Source organism: Opisthocomus hoazin, chromosome 7 (genome assembly GCF_030867145.1).
Source record: "Opisthocomus hoazin isolate bOpiHoa1 chromosome 7, bOpiHoa1.hap1, whole genome shotgun sequence".
Taxonomy (NCBI): Eukaryota; Metazoa; Chordata; class Aves; order Opisthocomiformes; family Opisthocomidae; genus Opisthocomus; species Opisthocomus hoazin.
The window spans coordinates 66,464,015-66,478,852 of NC_134420.1; the positions used below are offsets into that span (position 1 = coordinate 66,464,015).

The following is a 14,838-nucleotide window of genomic DNA, read 5'->3' on the forward strand; positions in this document are numbered from 1 at the left end:
TGTTGACATAGGTTAGCTGGGACTCGGGCCTGCCAGGACTCCATTTGTTAAAATTTGGATGAGGTATTGATCAGATGAATGCCGAATGAAGTGTGCCTCCATTTCCCACCCTGACAGAGGGAGGAGGACTAAGCCTCATGCTTGCTGTTCTGCAGGACCTTCACGGAGACCCGGGAGCAACCAGAGCTGTGTGTCTCCTACCAGCAGTGACATGCCCAGACATGACGTGTGTGGGGCACCCATCTTCCAGATCACTAGAGAACCGAGGATTGCCCATGAGCTTCAGATGCTGCCAAAATTAACGTGTTGCATAGCACCTTGCCTTGTTTTTGGCACTGGCTGAGCCTTTGAGTCACCTTCAGTAGTAGGATGGGGCATGGGCTGGCGTGAACAACCGCTCAGACAGGAGTGGCTATGGCATGAGCATGGGGCTCTTGGGAGCAGCTGTGTCGTCCGTGGTAGTTGTGTGGACTTAGACACAGCTGGGAGACACAGAAGAAAACTTATTGCCTAAGGAGGTTTTCTCTTGGAGGAAGGTGCTGAGAAAAGCCCAGGCTAGGTGCTGGGGCTGATCCAAGCCGCTGTTGTGCTGGTAACTTCAGTGTAGCCATTGGCACCAATCTGACTATCCAGGACAGCTCATGTTGTAAAACGCCTTTCCCCAAGTCTGAGAGGGCACACTTTTTCCAGGGAAGAGCCCTACGCACAGCTGCCTGCAGAAATTGTTTTTTTAAATAAAATGTTATTTCCCCTTTGCTTTTTTAATCCTCTCCTATCTGCCAGTATCTACCCATAGAGTTAGGATCTTTGAGAAAGGGATTTTGCCTGTTCCTGCACACTGCCTTACACAGGTAAGATTTTACTTGCTGATTTTAAACTTCTGCTGAGCCTTGCTGGCAGGACCCTTGGTTATGAGGGTGGGCTGACTCTGACGTCTCACCTATTGCCATCGGGAGGGTGCTCAGGAGTAAAATCCCCGTCTGGCTGAGATGCAGGAGTTACCCCACGCCACAGCGACCTGCTGTTTTGTTTGGGAGAAGAGGAGGTTTGGGTTTGTTTTGCTGTGTGGCTTCTGTTCCTGCAGCGATCCCAGTTTCCACCCATGGGATTTCGGAGGGCTGTGGTGCCTCTTTGGGCGAGGCCCAGGGCACCATGGTGGAGCATCCCAAAGACTCAGGGAAACAACAGCGTGCCAAGATCTGGTGGTGAGCACGGAGGAAGGAGGGAGCAATGTAAGTCCGGAGGGAAGAGGAGCGTGACCCGGAGAGGCAGCAGGCTCTCAGCACTTACTGCCCGCGGTCCCAGATTGCACTCACTGCTCCCTCCAGCCTTCCCAGGCACCGGTTTATGTATCTCCCAACCTGGCCCTGGAGCGAGCAGAGCTCTCGCCCTCTCCCCGTGCTGCGGGGGGCACCGGGCACCCTTGCGGCTGCCGCTCCGCTCCGGCCCCCCTCCCCCTGCCCTGACGGGAGGTTTTACGCCCATCCTCTCCATCCACCCTTCAGCCTGTCCTGACGGGAGGTTTTATGCCCCCTCAGCCCCGCGGCTGGCAGCAGGGCTGCCGTTTCACACCCCCATCCCCTGCCCCGACGCCCCAAGGCAGCTCCTCACCGCCGTTCCAGGTGGGAGCCCCGGCCTCTGCTCCGTCCCCGGCTCCCCGCCCGCCCGCCGCAGAGCATCCCGGTGGCGGGACCTCCCCTCGCTCCCTCCCCTCCCTCCCTCTGTTCTTCCCTCCGCGCCAGTGATGGGGAGAGCGTCACCGTCTCCCAGCAACGCTCCCAGAAACGCTCCTAGCAACCGGGCAACATCTGGTCCCGCTGGACCAATCCGCGGCGGGAACATCTGGGCACCCACCTCGGCGGGCTGCGGCCGGGAGGTGATGCGCTCCGCAGTGGCTGCAGGGACCCGCAGGAGCTGCCACCACCTCCGCCACCACCTCCACCCCACCACCTCCTCTTGGCAGCGGGGGAAGGACCGGGAGCAGCCGGGGCTCGCCGGGTGAGTGCCGCGGGGCTGGCGGTGGCCGGTGGGCTTGGAGGGGGGCTGTTTGTCCCCTTCAGCGAGCTGGAGTGGGGCTTTGCTGGTGGGGTCTGACCCAAATGGCTTCAGAGGGGTGGTTGTTGGCGTGAAGGAAGTTTTGGGTTTGTCTGCGTCTTGGCAGAGGGCAGAGAGCTGAGAGGGGGGCTCGCCACGCGTCCCGCAGCACTGCGGGCAGAGGTGCCTGCTGCTCGGGTGGATGCTAGCACACTCTGTGAAAGGGCATTTTAATCAGAGTCATCTTTTTACGGTCAAAGCTGGACTCTGGAAAGTAACCCCAGCTACTCTTTCATTGCCTGTCAGCGAAGTATCATCCTCTGGGATGAGGCAACTGTCTAAATATAGATGTCTTATAGCTGCGAGACATGAATACGCACACATACACACTCTGTTTCTTTCTCTCTTGCGGGTTTTAGACCTGTTTATTTTCATTCATGTACGTACAGAGTGTGAGTCTTTCTGCAAACATGTGAAACTGCAGAGTTTGGGTGTGCACATGCATATTTGTGACCGTTTTTCCCCTGGAGCGGGAAATATTCTTACTACAGCGTGCTAAATACTCCCCCCAGAAGTCAAGGCATCAGCTGGATACGGCTGCATCTACTCGCAGCCTAGTAACTGTACAATGTGTAAGGCAAACACTGAAACATGCACGCTGCAATAATTCTGTTAAATGAAAACGGTAATCTGCCTTTCCCCAGACCTCTATTACTCTGCAGGCAGTGTGGGGGTGTGTGTGGGAGATAGGAAATTAATGCTAGTGCTCAAAATAATGGTGTGGTTTTAATAGTACCCCTTTAGCTTTCCTCTGAGGCTGACAAGAAATAATGGAGAAAATAATGTGCCATTTTAAGAGGTGATGTTCAGGGCAGTAATCATCTTCTAGCTCAGGAAACGTCCGGATATTTAGAGGAGCAGGCTGTATTTTTGCAGCATTTGCTCTGAGAGGATTACAGCTATACCACTGAGAGACTGAAATGACTTTTCTTAGTGTTTTATTTCACTTTCCTGATGTTTGAAAGGGAGTCCAGGAAGCAAGGTCAAAGTTAGAGAATTGGCTGTGACATCACAACTCTTATTTTTCCTTTTATTAAGCCCCCTGGGGCTGCTGAAACAGCACTCCCCTCTCTTACCGTCCAGCTACTTGCCCTGTGTCCTGACTTTGCCACCTGAACCATGTGTGTTTCTCCTTGATCTGCCACGGCAGGTAACCGTTCAGCAGTGCTCTGCTGCCAGAAATGCTTGCTGAGCCCGTGCGAGGAGGAAATCTTACCAGAACAGCTGAGATTATCCCAGAAGGACCCTTTGCAGATTGACTCCGCATCCTCAGGTAACCAACAAGTTTGCAGATTTCAGCTGGTTGGGCTTGCCTTCAGAGCGAGGGAAATTACCTGGGTTAGTGCTGAAAGGGGGGGAAGCTGGAAGTATGATTTTATTCTATTGATAAAAGCAGCAGGACTACAAGGAGGGAGACAGGAATAGTCACTCAGTCATTAAGTCTCGTGTCTTTATGCACCCATGAGAGCTCTTCAGAAGCTTGTGCCTTGCACACAGGTGTGCCCAGAGAGAATCTGCAATTAGGGAAATCTGCAAAGCAATTAACAAACTAAAGGAAAGGTGGTTTTAAAGTGCAAAGCCAGCAGCTCCAGCCAGCAGACAACAGCATGGCTGTAGGTCCCCACCTTTATGTGGGTCAGTTCAAGGGAGCTCTCTCTGCTTGAGCGAGGAATAAGACCCGATACTCTGACAGGGCTGCAATCGATCGGCAGTCTGTGTGAAATCCTGAGGCTGGCATGTGTTTTCGATCCACATGTTCATCTGCCTGTGGTCTGATAGCTTTCTGCTATTAACTGGGAATCCCACAGTGGGACCAGCTGCTTTTCCTGCCCCTGAAAGAGGGGAAACGCAGCAGCGTAGCATGTGAAATCCGAGGAGGGTTTCAGCTGAGCACTCCCTAATTGCGAGTGCTGCTAAGGTTAGCGACGGGGAATTTATCACTGCAGTTTGACAGCAGTCGCAAGGACGTGATGAGATTTCCCGCCGTATCAAAGTCGCGTCTCCTGCTGGTAATAAATGCCAATTTCTGTGTGCTCAGAAGCCTCAGGTTTTCGATTTGTGCATGCAAGAGATGCTCAGATATGGTTTCCGTCTCAGCCGGCTTTAGCTTGCGTATTGATTATCCTCCCTTACACGGCGAGAGGAAACCCTGCAGGGCACCGGCACATTCGCTTGCCCAGCGAGCCTCTGTGCTTGCCCCCTGCAGATCTCTGCATCAACAAGCCAACAGTCCCAGCTTGCACGACCCCTTTCACTGCAGCACCGACCAGGTAGGGGGGAATTTTCTTCCCGGGGGAAGGTAGGAGAGGCGGAGGCACGGGCAGGTGTGGGAATGCTCCCAAGGTCTCGCGTACGAGCTCTGGGGCAGAGCTGCTGTGCAGACCCAGGGCTTGCGGATCCCTCTCCGTTGCCTGAGATGGAAAAAGCACAAGCTTTGTGTTTTTTTTCCTGGCTGTTCAATCATTTCTTAAACTCTGTCTTGGCTGCTGTCTGGGCTAGCTTGCAGCCTTATGGAAATCTCCCGGCATTAATTTGTGCCGAACATGGGCTCCCGTCGCTGGGGTGATGCAGGAGAGCAGGGGCCGGATGAAGAGAATTTCTTGCAATTTGCAGTTCAACTGTGAAGTTGCCATGTTATAAATCTATTTCCAATCCAATTTAGATAAGATAACCCTCTGTCCAAACATGCCTAATAAGTTTGTGGGTACCACACTGTAGAGTGCTGTAATTATTCCTGGAGAAATAAATAGGAACAGGCACATTTTGCTCTTTTGAAAGTACAATTAAAGCCCTCACGAAGCTGCGTTTGAGAGACCCAGGCTTGAGACAGAAGTATCTATTCCCTCGCTGCCGCGTGTGGGATTTATATTTCAAACTTCCATTAGCGTTAATGGCAGCTACAGCCGCCGTGCTCCGATGTGCCGTGCATTCAGAGCAGGCTCACACCAGCGGGGTGTAAACACTGGCCAGCGTGAGCAGACAGCCCCTGTCCTGTGGCTGCCGAGCCCTGGCAGCACTGCCCGCTGTTGCAGATTTTACCGAGTCCTTGGTGCCTGGCAGAGGGCTTGCAGCTGAATGCTGGCGGGATGCTGAATGCGCTTTTCCAAGGTTCATCCAGGCTGGAAGGACAAACCTCGCGCTCGGGACTCAGCGCTACGCTGGTTAGTCCCCGTGGGGAAATTTGGCCCCGTGCCTAGACTTGTGGTGTAGCGCTGAGAAAATGTAATGTGATTAAGACGTATCTGTCTCGGAGACTGAGCGAGGCAGAGGCAGTGACTCATACCACCTTGCTGTAACTGTCAAAACACTTGGCTCGCGAGAATAGCCTTCTACACAAAAAGCACTGATTCAATATGTTTATATTTAAACAAAACAGTAAGGGTCTGATTCACTGCGGCATTACTACAGCCTGGTGTGCCTGTAACCCCAGCCAAGCGGCCCTTAGGCGTGCGCAGAGCCAGTCCGCTCTGACTTTGAAGTGAAGTATTAGAGAAGGGCTTGGTCCTCGCAAGCCTTCCGCAGGGAGAGGTGCCTCTTGTATGCTTTGACATCGGTGCTGGCATTAAGGGCACGGTGCGAGGGTGCAGTTCATGCTCTCCCTCCCCTGCACCTGCAGACAGATGTGTGGACATCACCAACAGCCACAAAAGATGGCGTTGGCAACGAGACGGGTGGTGGTGGGGTGGCAGCTATACTGAGCACACAAGCAGACCTTGAACTTCATTGGAGCAGCCCTGCAGTGGGACTCACTTGCCTTCTGTTCACTTTCTCATCCTGTCGCTGCTGGCGTGCAGGCAGCACCCCCCCACCCCCCCCCCCCTCGAGCAAGGAGGTGGAAATTGAGCCACCCGTGACAACCCGTGGGAGCTGCTGGGCTGGGGGAGTGGTTGCCCCAAGCCCTGCAAAGTTGGAATTGTCAGAATTTGCTAACAGCTAGCGTGGTGTCGAGCAGCTTGTGGCTACTTCATTCTTAGACAGTAGCCTTCCACTTACAAATGGGAACATATTTAAAACCAACCTTACCACCCAGAAGTGCTCTTGGTGTTCGTTTGCTGGTCGTTTCCCTTCCTTGCTGCTAAACCAAGCTACGGGGGGGTTGTTATAACTCTGCCACTTTATCTGATGTTGTGAGGTCTTTGGCAACTTAAATACAGCCGACCACCTTGCACACAAGTGGTATGTCCCAGGCTGGTGCTGAAAGTAGCCCCAGAAAGGGGGTGCCAGCTGAATCCTCAATGAACCCACTGCCGTGTGTGTCCCTCTGCAAAATATGATTCCTTCTGTCTGCTTCTTCCCACTAGCATCAGCCCCTAGCCTGCAGCAGGTGCTAAAAGACAGCCATCCCTCCCTGCCTCCCTCCTTCCCAAGGCCAGGGTGCCAGCGCTCCAGCACTCCAGCAGCTCCCTGCCTTGTGCTGGCTCCGTGCCATTTTCTGGCACCTCCAGGGCCACCCATGCTCAGGGCACGCTGAACGTCCCACTGTCACCCTCCCTCTCTGGGGCAGGGAGAGGGATTCCTGCGGCTGGGAGCAGCAAAGGAGAGGTTTGCTCCGAGCCGGTGGAGCTGAAGGGCTGAGCTGTGATGCTCTGCACGCTGTGGTTCTCTGCCTTGCCCCTGCACTCGGGCTGGTTTTCTGCTCGCACTGCGCACAGGCAGTGCTAGGTCTGTGCTTCCAGCCTTTTCACTGAAAAGCACTAGGGAGCAAGTTTTAGCATTTGGAGGCTTGGTCTGAAGCGGAAGTTTGGGCCCGTGGTTGGCTCATCAACCTGTACGCTGGGTTTGGCTCCTTTCCCAGCTCTGACAGTCTGGGTGGCCACAGGAATATCACCTTCCTGTACCTTTGTCTTCCTCAGAGTAGAGTGACGAAAGCTGTAACATTCTGCCATCTCACAATGCTGGGAGAATACATGCATTTGTGACTGCCCTCAGATAACACAGCCATGGGGTTTTCACCTAGGTCAATCTAATATCAGAGCAATTAAATGTCCAGGATGTCCAGGCACTGGTGTAATTCAAATACTAGAATAAAACCTGCGAGCAGTGAAGGTTGCTGCATATGAATTTAAACCAGTGTTTGCAGCTACTCCGTGCTAACGGAGCTGTGAAGACCACAGCCGTACCCTTGCCCTTGAGAGCTGAGGTCAGTGCAGGGAGCGTCTCTGCTATGTGTGGTGGTCCAGGCTGACTAAAACGTGGTGTTGTCCCACTGCAAGAATGACGGTCCCGCTCCTGGCGAAATGCTGCTGCTTTGTGCAATCCATGTCGGGCTGGGTCCCAGAGCAGGGTGGGGGGTCTTGGCTCCAAATGAGGTGTTAATTCACCAGTCAAGAGTTTTCTGCCCAGATTTGTAACATCCTTTATTGGAAACCTCCTTCCCCACAGACTTGAAATTCAGGGAGAAAACACAAGAAAACTCTTGTATGAGAGGATTTCTTCTTCAGCCCATTCTTGTGGGTTTTTGATGTAAAGAAAGCAAGGGGGAGCACATTACTCCTTCCTGCCAGCAACAGAGAGATGCCACCAGTCCATGAAACTGTTGTGTGGATATCTTGTCACTCTCACCCACAGCTAAGACTCAAGGACAGCCCATGCCCCATGGCAGGACCCTTCCAGTGACATGAGGTCTGTGTTTTGGCTGTGCAATACCTTTTGGCTTTTCTACTGTGGCAGAGAAGCAGCCCAGAACTAAGTCCTTTATTTCCTTAGAAAATCTAAGTTTCAAATGCCCCCATAAGGAGATCTCAATTTTGGGAAGAAAACATATCCCATAGGACCTAACTTTGAGAGTTATTCTGAAAAGTGGCTCCGGATGCTTTCTTTCCCTGGACTGCCTTTAAAAGTCAGCATAATAAGTTTTAAAAAAAATAGTGCATTTAAAGCAAACAACAGAAATTTCTTATAAAAGAGAGGGTTTGGGAGGTGATGATGCCACCTGCAAATGCACATGCCTCCTCATATTGTCCAGTGAATAGAAAAGCAAAACCCAGTCTTGGCTCTCACAGGGACACGGTGTTCACCAGGCTGAAAACCACCGAAGTTAGAAATCTTGTTGAAGATGATGAATTATCACCATGCCACCTTCCCACAGAGATGAGCGGGCTCAGAGCTGCCAGCCAGGCCGGGCCCGGTTGGGGGGGTGCAGAGTGCCCTGGTCCTTCGCAGGGCTCTGCTCTGGGGGAGCAGACCTCCGCCGGGCTCTCAGCACAGGACAAAAGACCAATAGTCCCTTCTCTTAGCCTGGACCCTGAGCCTCCGTCCTGTGTGCCCTGAAAAACGGAAGCAACCCAGAGACCAAACCACCTCCATCACCCTCCCACCGAGCTGGGGCTCTCCTGCTTCTCTGGGACGACACTACCATCTAGTGAATATGTTCTGTACTGGTTATTATGTATACAGAGAACTGTGTGTGGTGTGTGGAAATGGAACCCCATCCCTCGTCCCACAGACACCCCATCGTGGTGCAGGGACCCCTGTTCTGCAGACAGGTGGCCCCACCCCAGTCCCTCCTGCAGTACATGGACACCTTCCCAGCTTGGGCATCTCTCTCGCCTGCTCTGCGAGGCTGTGGCTGGCCAGGGGTACCCTGGTCGGCTGTAGGACCTGGAGACCCTGCCCGGCAGTAGCAGTGTGTGTCCAGTGCTGTGGTCCTCACCCTGGAGCAGGGCTTGCTGTGCTGGCAAGCCTCAGGGTGGTGGCTCAGAAACGCCTTCACCTTTGCCAGCCCCTCAATTATTTTTCCAGTGGGTTGAGGGCTGCAGGTCAAGGCCGAGAGTCATCCTGCCTGCATCCCACCTCTGGACCCCTCCTTCCCCTACACACTCCAGACCCTGACATTACAACAAGCATTACTGACCCTCTTTTTCTTCTTCTTTTGTGCAGAGCTGATCTGATCGGGGCCTACCAAAGACATTAACGACGTCGAAAGTAGCCTACTTTAAGAGAAAATATGCAGAAGAAGAACGTTTACATCAAGATTACCATGAGTATTGTCCAAAAGTGAGTAGCGCTCTCATTCTGGACCCCATCCTCCCTCCGGTTTCCATTCCTCGATGCTAAAGACCAATTTGCTTGCTCTTTACTCCCCAGCACCTGATACTACCCGAGGACCGGACTTGTATTCTAAAACTTTCTCTCCAGAAACTCCGATTCCTGGACGACCCTGAAGCCTATCTCCGTAGGTCTGTATTAATTAACAATCTGTTGAGGAAGATTCACCTAGAGACAGAGAGGGAGAGCTATGAATACTTTAAGGAGGCTCCGTGTTATAGGACTGCTTACTCTGATGCACGAAAACGGCTGAAGTTTATGGTACAGGAGTGCTGTTCCCAGTCGCTCTATTATGAAGAGCTGCATTCGTATCGCATTGTGCCTTACTCTGCAGAGAACGCCGTTTATGGAATGGGCTACACGAGCAGCCACTTGGAGCAAAATTCTCAGTTGCTTATTTATAAAATGAATTAAAGTAGCTGTTAGACCCACTGATGTTTGTTTCTGAATGCTTGAACTGCTTATTGAAATGTTGAGATGAGGCACTAATTGCAGATATACTTGGGATCAAAGGCGGATGCGTTCAGAGCTGAGTGGAAGGTACTTTGAATAATGCTCTGCAGCCCCTGCTGTTAATGCCCCGGTTATGAAGTACCTTGACATACACACAGAGCTGGTGCAATACGGAGGTCCTTATCCGCAGAGACTGCGTGCAATGTGTTTTCTAGAAACAAAGCTGCATTTAAGTTACCTGTGTGTAGATACAGACATTCAAAATCACCTTGCGGTTAAATCATGCTGTCCCTGGTGGAAGGGAAGCCCCCAAAGCAGTGGAGTAGTCTAACAGTGAGGAGTAAAATGCAAGTTATTTACTGGAAAGGTATAGGTAGAAAGTTTATTTCAGAAATGCTTTGACCATGAAGGAGTCAGTGCCAAAGGAAACAGCCTTTTGCTTAGGATTTTCAGAGACTTAACTCACTTCCTACTTAGAAGACACTCTGTACTGAGATTTGCAAGGGTTTGGGTTTTTTTTTTAAATAATTGCATCCTCCTTTTACTTATCTCTTAGCTGGTATCTACTTTGCTGTTTTGATACAAACCAGAATGACTCACAGGAAAGATTGTTTCTTCAGCCCATCATCAGTGTTTCCTTAACTTCATTTGATTCTTTCCCTAGCTGTTTCCCTGATACTTCTTTGCATGCTAATTTGCTGTTTGGCCAGAGGTTCATGTTGGTGCTAGGGAATAGACAGTAATTGCTTTTTATGTGGAATATAAAAGGCAGAAAAACAATGATAACTCTCATAGATAGAGAATGAATGTATCTGACAGATGCTAGTAAAACCTCAGAGGTTCTCCTGATGAAACTGCTCAGCGTTAGTAATAGTGTTTCAGGTTAAGTGGAATGTCTAATTTCAATCTGGGAATTAACTTTAGAATATGTAAATATATATTTCACAAGCTATGACATAAGAGATGTTCAGCAAATTGGTGGCTACAAGTGGAAAGTTTTATAGCTGCCAAAGCTATGTCATCAAAATACCAAAGAGTAGAATAAGGGAAAAGATGATGCTCCAGCAATGGGGTCAAAAGCAAAGATTGCACTATAACCTGGGGAAATGTGATTAACGAGTCTGTAAACTAGCCGTTACCGATACACCTGCAGTTCACCCGCAGGTGACTCGCATCCCAGAGTTGCTGAACAAATATATGAGATGATCCAAAGCCTGTCAAAGCCCTACAGGTCTGTTGGCTTACAGCGAAGAAACCGGCTTTGTCTTGCTGGCTATCACCACTTCAAAGCTTTAAAGCAAAGTAAATAATAGCGCACACTCAGCTGGAGGCAGATATGTATCTAAGAACCTAATTTTTTGTTTTAAAAGGCTTTGCTCATGCAGACGTGGCTGATGCTATTTCTGAAGCATTGTACAGTATGAACAAATATCGTTGCTTGCCAGGGCTGTTCTTCGTGTAGGATTCCTTCTGTAACCCTGCTTAGAGCATCCTAGTCATGTGTGTTGCACATATCATCACAGCTCCCAGGCACGTGTCATTAGTGCAGGAGAAAAGACAGCAAGGCAAGGGCAGGAGGTGAGAAGAGCACCGTTTACTCTGATATCACTAGTTAGAAGCCAGTACAGCTTTAGGAGACAGAAGGGAACAGTGAAATCCAGATATTTTTTTAAATGTATAAAAGAAAAAAAAAGGCAACAGTGTAATTCAAAACAAGGATAACCTGCAAACTCTGCAAACTGGAGAACACAAACAGCACAGATATTCTGGGAAGGCTGGAAAAACAGGGCAGTGCTGTTTGGGAGGTGCTGTTAGTCATGATGAATGTTCAGTTTTTTGTTTTTATTTTGAGACAAGGTCTATTTACTTGTTTCTTACAAAAGGGTGTCTTTAAAACCTCGGTCAGCGTGATTTCTTGTCAGAGCTGCTTGGCCGTGTGTGGCTATATCCCTGAAGCCCCTGGGCTTGCACCAGCCCAAAACCATGTGAATGATTGCGCTCGCATTTGGCATCGTTGGAGAAGCCTCCAGCTGAAAGCGGCCCATCTCGACAGGGGCCGGCGGAGAAAGGCCAGGCTCGTGGTCAGGAGCAGGGAACAGCCCTAATGCCGCCAGCGAAACCCGTGTGCTGCGTGGGATGAGGGCTGATGGCAGGAGGGCTGTCGTGAGAGGGGCCATCATCCGCCTGCCAGCTCTCTGGGCTCTGCCTCATGCGGGCTTAGGGGCTGGGGTGGGGACGTTAGGAGACTGCTAGGTGGAAGAGGAAAATTACTTCTGTCTTCTGATTTTTCCAACCATGTAATTTTCTCCTCTGAAGTGATTTGTTTTATGCATATTTTTTTCTTTATGTCCATTTTTGCCTGAATTCATAATGATCTAGCAGTTACATGAAATGCTCGAATGCTTTTTTTCTCTCACTGACCTGCTTTCTTTTATTCAGAGGATGGTTCTGGCCTGAAAAAACAAAACTTTTAAAGTAAAATTAGTAGTGTTTCAGTGGAATGAAAAAGCTCAGGAGGATTAAAGCCTTTAACCTCACCTGAAAGAAACCATTGCCCATGTCAGATTCATCTTTGAAGAGTGACTTCCTTGCCTGCTGGAAGGGGCAGATACTTCTTGCCCACTGAAAGCTTCTCTGATGAGGTGTTACGATAACCAAACAGATGTAACAGTCAAAAATCTGGATCAGGTGTCAGAACTCCTTGGGCTACCTGTGAAAGAGGACGATATTTTACTGATGTTTTTCTCATGTTGTTTTCTTGAACAAAAAAAATTGCCTGATTTTTTTTAATGTCTACTTGCTCTAGGAACTGTTAAAATTGACTATTTCTTTCTAGAAAGCAAATCGTTTTTTTATGGTTGACTTTTTTGATATGAAATTGAATCAAAGGGCCACAGTTCTAAATATTTTATGTCTGCTCCAGTTTTTACTGCCTTCCACTTTGCACAGTGATTTGTGCTGTTGAAGAGTGGGTCTGAAACATTCTGCTTTAGTGCTTAAAACCTGTAGTTTACGGGGTGATAAATCAGTACAAAGGTGCAATAGCATTGCAAGTTATTCCAGAAATATTTAATTTGACACTTTTTGAATTATATACCGATTTTAACATTTCGTTACCAAGTTACTGGGTACCAGCGTTTTAATACAGCTACATACAGTGATTTTTCTTTTTTGGGTTTGTAGCTACAATTCAGCTCTTCTGGCTTCTGATGTGTGAATCTGTCTGTAGGTGGTCAACCTTCAGTGATATATATATATAGATAGATAGATAGATATATATACACACACGCTCTATTATGACTGCAGTAGGAACTCCCACATAAGGGCTATGTTTGCACTGGATGTAAAGAAAGTCCTTCCTTCCCTTTCACTCAGTTGCCTTGGAGATAGTATATTCATCTGAGAGAATGTAGATGAGCTGGGTGACAAGGACAGACTTGGTAATGATTATGAAAATAACTGGCTTAGGACAATTCATTTTTGTCTTGGAACAGCAGCACACTTGGCTGTAATTAGTATTTAAATGAGTGAAGTTTCCTTTGTGCCGCTTTTCCCTAACTGGCTGTCCATGCGGGGCCGGCTCCTGGGTGGTGAAGGGGCGGTAGTGGCTCCATGAGAGGCACGGTGCATGGGCCTGGGGTCTTCTCCTGGAGCTGCAGGAGCTGTGGCCGTAGGCCAGGGGGGTACAGATGCCGGGGAGCAGCCTGGCTCAGCATCTCTGCCCGTATGACCCGGTCCAGACACCTCAAAATATTAGGGCCCTGATCCTGAAAACGCTTTGGTTATCATCTAAGTTTCTTTGCACAGATCCTCTCGCCGAAGCCAGAGAGGCTCCTTGTGTGCTTGATGCTCAGCACGTGTATGAGTGTGTGCAAGGCTGGGGCTGCTGTGCGCCGCAGAACTGCTCCTCAGTTGCCTAATTATCGGTGAAAGTGATTATCGAGCTGCCGCTTGAGTTCTTGAATATGTTTATATTGCACTGTAAATTGAACTTTTGTTTTCAATGAATGTGTTGAGTATATGGACTATCGTGCCTTAAAGTCCCATCTTCATATGAGCCTTTGTACATGTTCTGTAAATCCACAAACCGTGTATAGTTGATAACTCTGTGCACTCTATCTAGATCCAGTTCATCAGCAGGGCCTTGGGAAACATGACCCTGACCTCAATTTGCAACGACAGCAGAGGGGATGTGGCAATGCACTCTTCTCTTCTTTTTTAGATTGCTTTCCTCTTCACCATTCATGAAATTCTCTTTTTCTGGTTTCTCTTGTAACTGGGTTCTGGGTTATCTACAAAGCCAGATGCCCCTCACGGGAACTCAGAAAGTTGTAAAAAAGTTTTCTCCAGCTTTTAAATGCCATCTGTACAGTGCGCTCTCAGCAGGGAATCACAACTGCATATAATAACTGTGGCAGGTGTTGTCAAGTATATCATCGTATATTTGACATGATTAACAAAGCAGAAAAAGGAACACCTACTTCTATTGAAATGCATGAGCCTGCATTATGTGAAATACATGGTGATTATACACCACTTAATTGGAATAATACCTACTGGTTCGGTAACAAAAAAATGGCTTTTTAATGTTTAAAATTACTTGGGACCTGATTAAAGGTTTTTATGAAATTGTTTTCTAAAGTGAATAGTAGAAAAATGTATATGTATTTTAAATATACATATGATGTGCATGTTATTAATAAAGATCTATTTCTATTGAACCAGATGGACTCTCATTGAATATATGCCGTTTCATTAACAAGCTCACAAGTAAAGTTGCTAAAGAGAGGTTTCTAACACCATCAATCCCCTGAAAAATTTGAAACCCACAGATTATTTGAGGGACCTGGATCTCTGGGATGAACCTGGACTCATCTGGCACGTCTGATGTGCAGAGCTGGGGCAACTCCTCTGCACGCCATGCAAACTCTGGCATTCACTTATCCTGTCTGGATCCCATTATTTGCATCCCAACTTGCCTATGAGCTTGCAAAACTCTCCTCCTTTTGTTTGTTTATTGACTTTATTTAAAAATGTGCAAGGAACCATCTTCCTAATGATGTTCTGCAAGGTACCTTCCAGATGCTGTAGGAGGGTGAACGATAAAATAGGATGGAGCGGTTCAGGAAAATGGGAATTTTTACCAAAAATACTGGTTATAGAGGAAATAACTCCCTCATCCTCAGGGCTTTACTTTGGGATTCTTTTTCCTGAAGAAACTGAAACAAAACCCTGAAAACATTT

The 14,838-nt window shown here is 48.8% G+C and overlaps 1 long non-coding RNA gene across 1 annotated transcript; it reads left to right on the forward strand.

Annotated features, from left to right (window-relative positions):
* The first annotated feature begins 1,769 nt into the window (after positions 1–1,769).
* LOC142362080 (uncharacterized) lies at positions 1,770–14,292 on the forward strand. Its single transcript, XR_012764634.1, has 4 exons — positions 1,770–1,998; positions 3,245–3,367; positions 8,974–9,090; positions 9,181–14,292. It is a non-coding gene; the product is annotated as an uncharacterized LOC142362080 (long non-coding RNA).
* Positions 14,293–14,838: the final 546 nt, after the last annotated feature.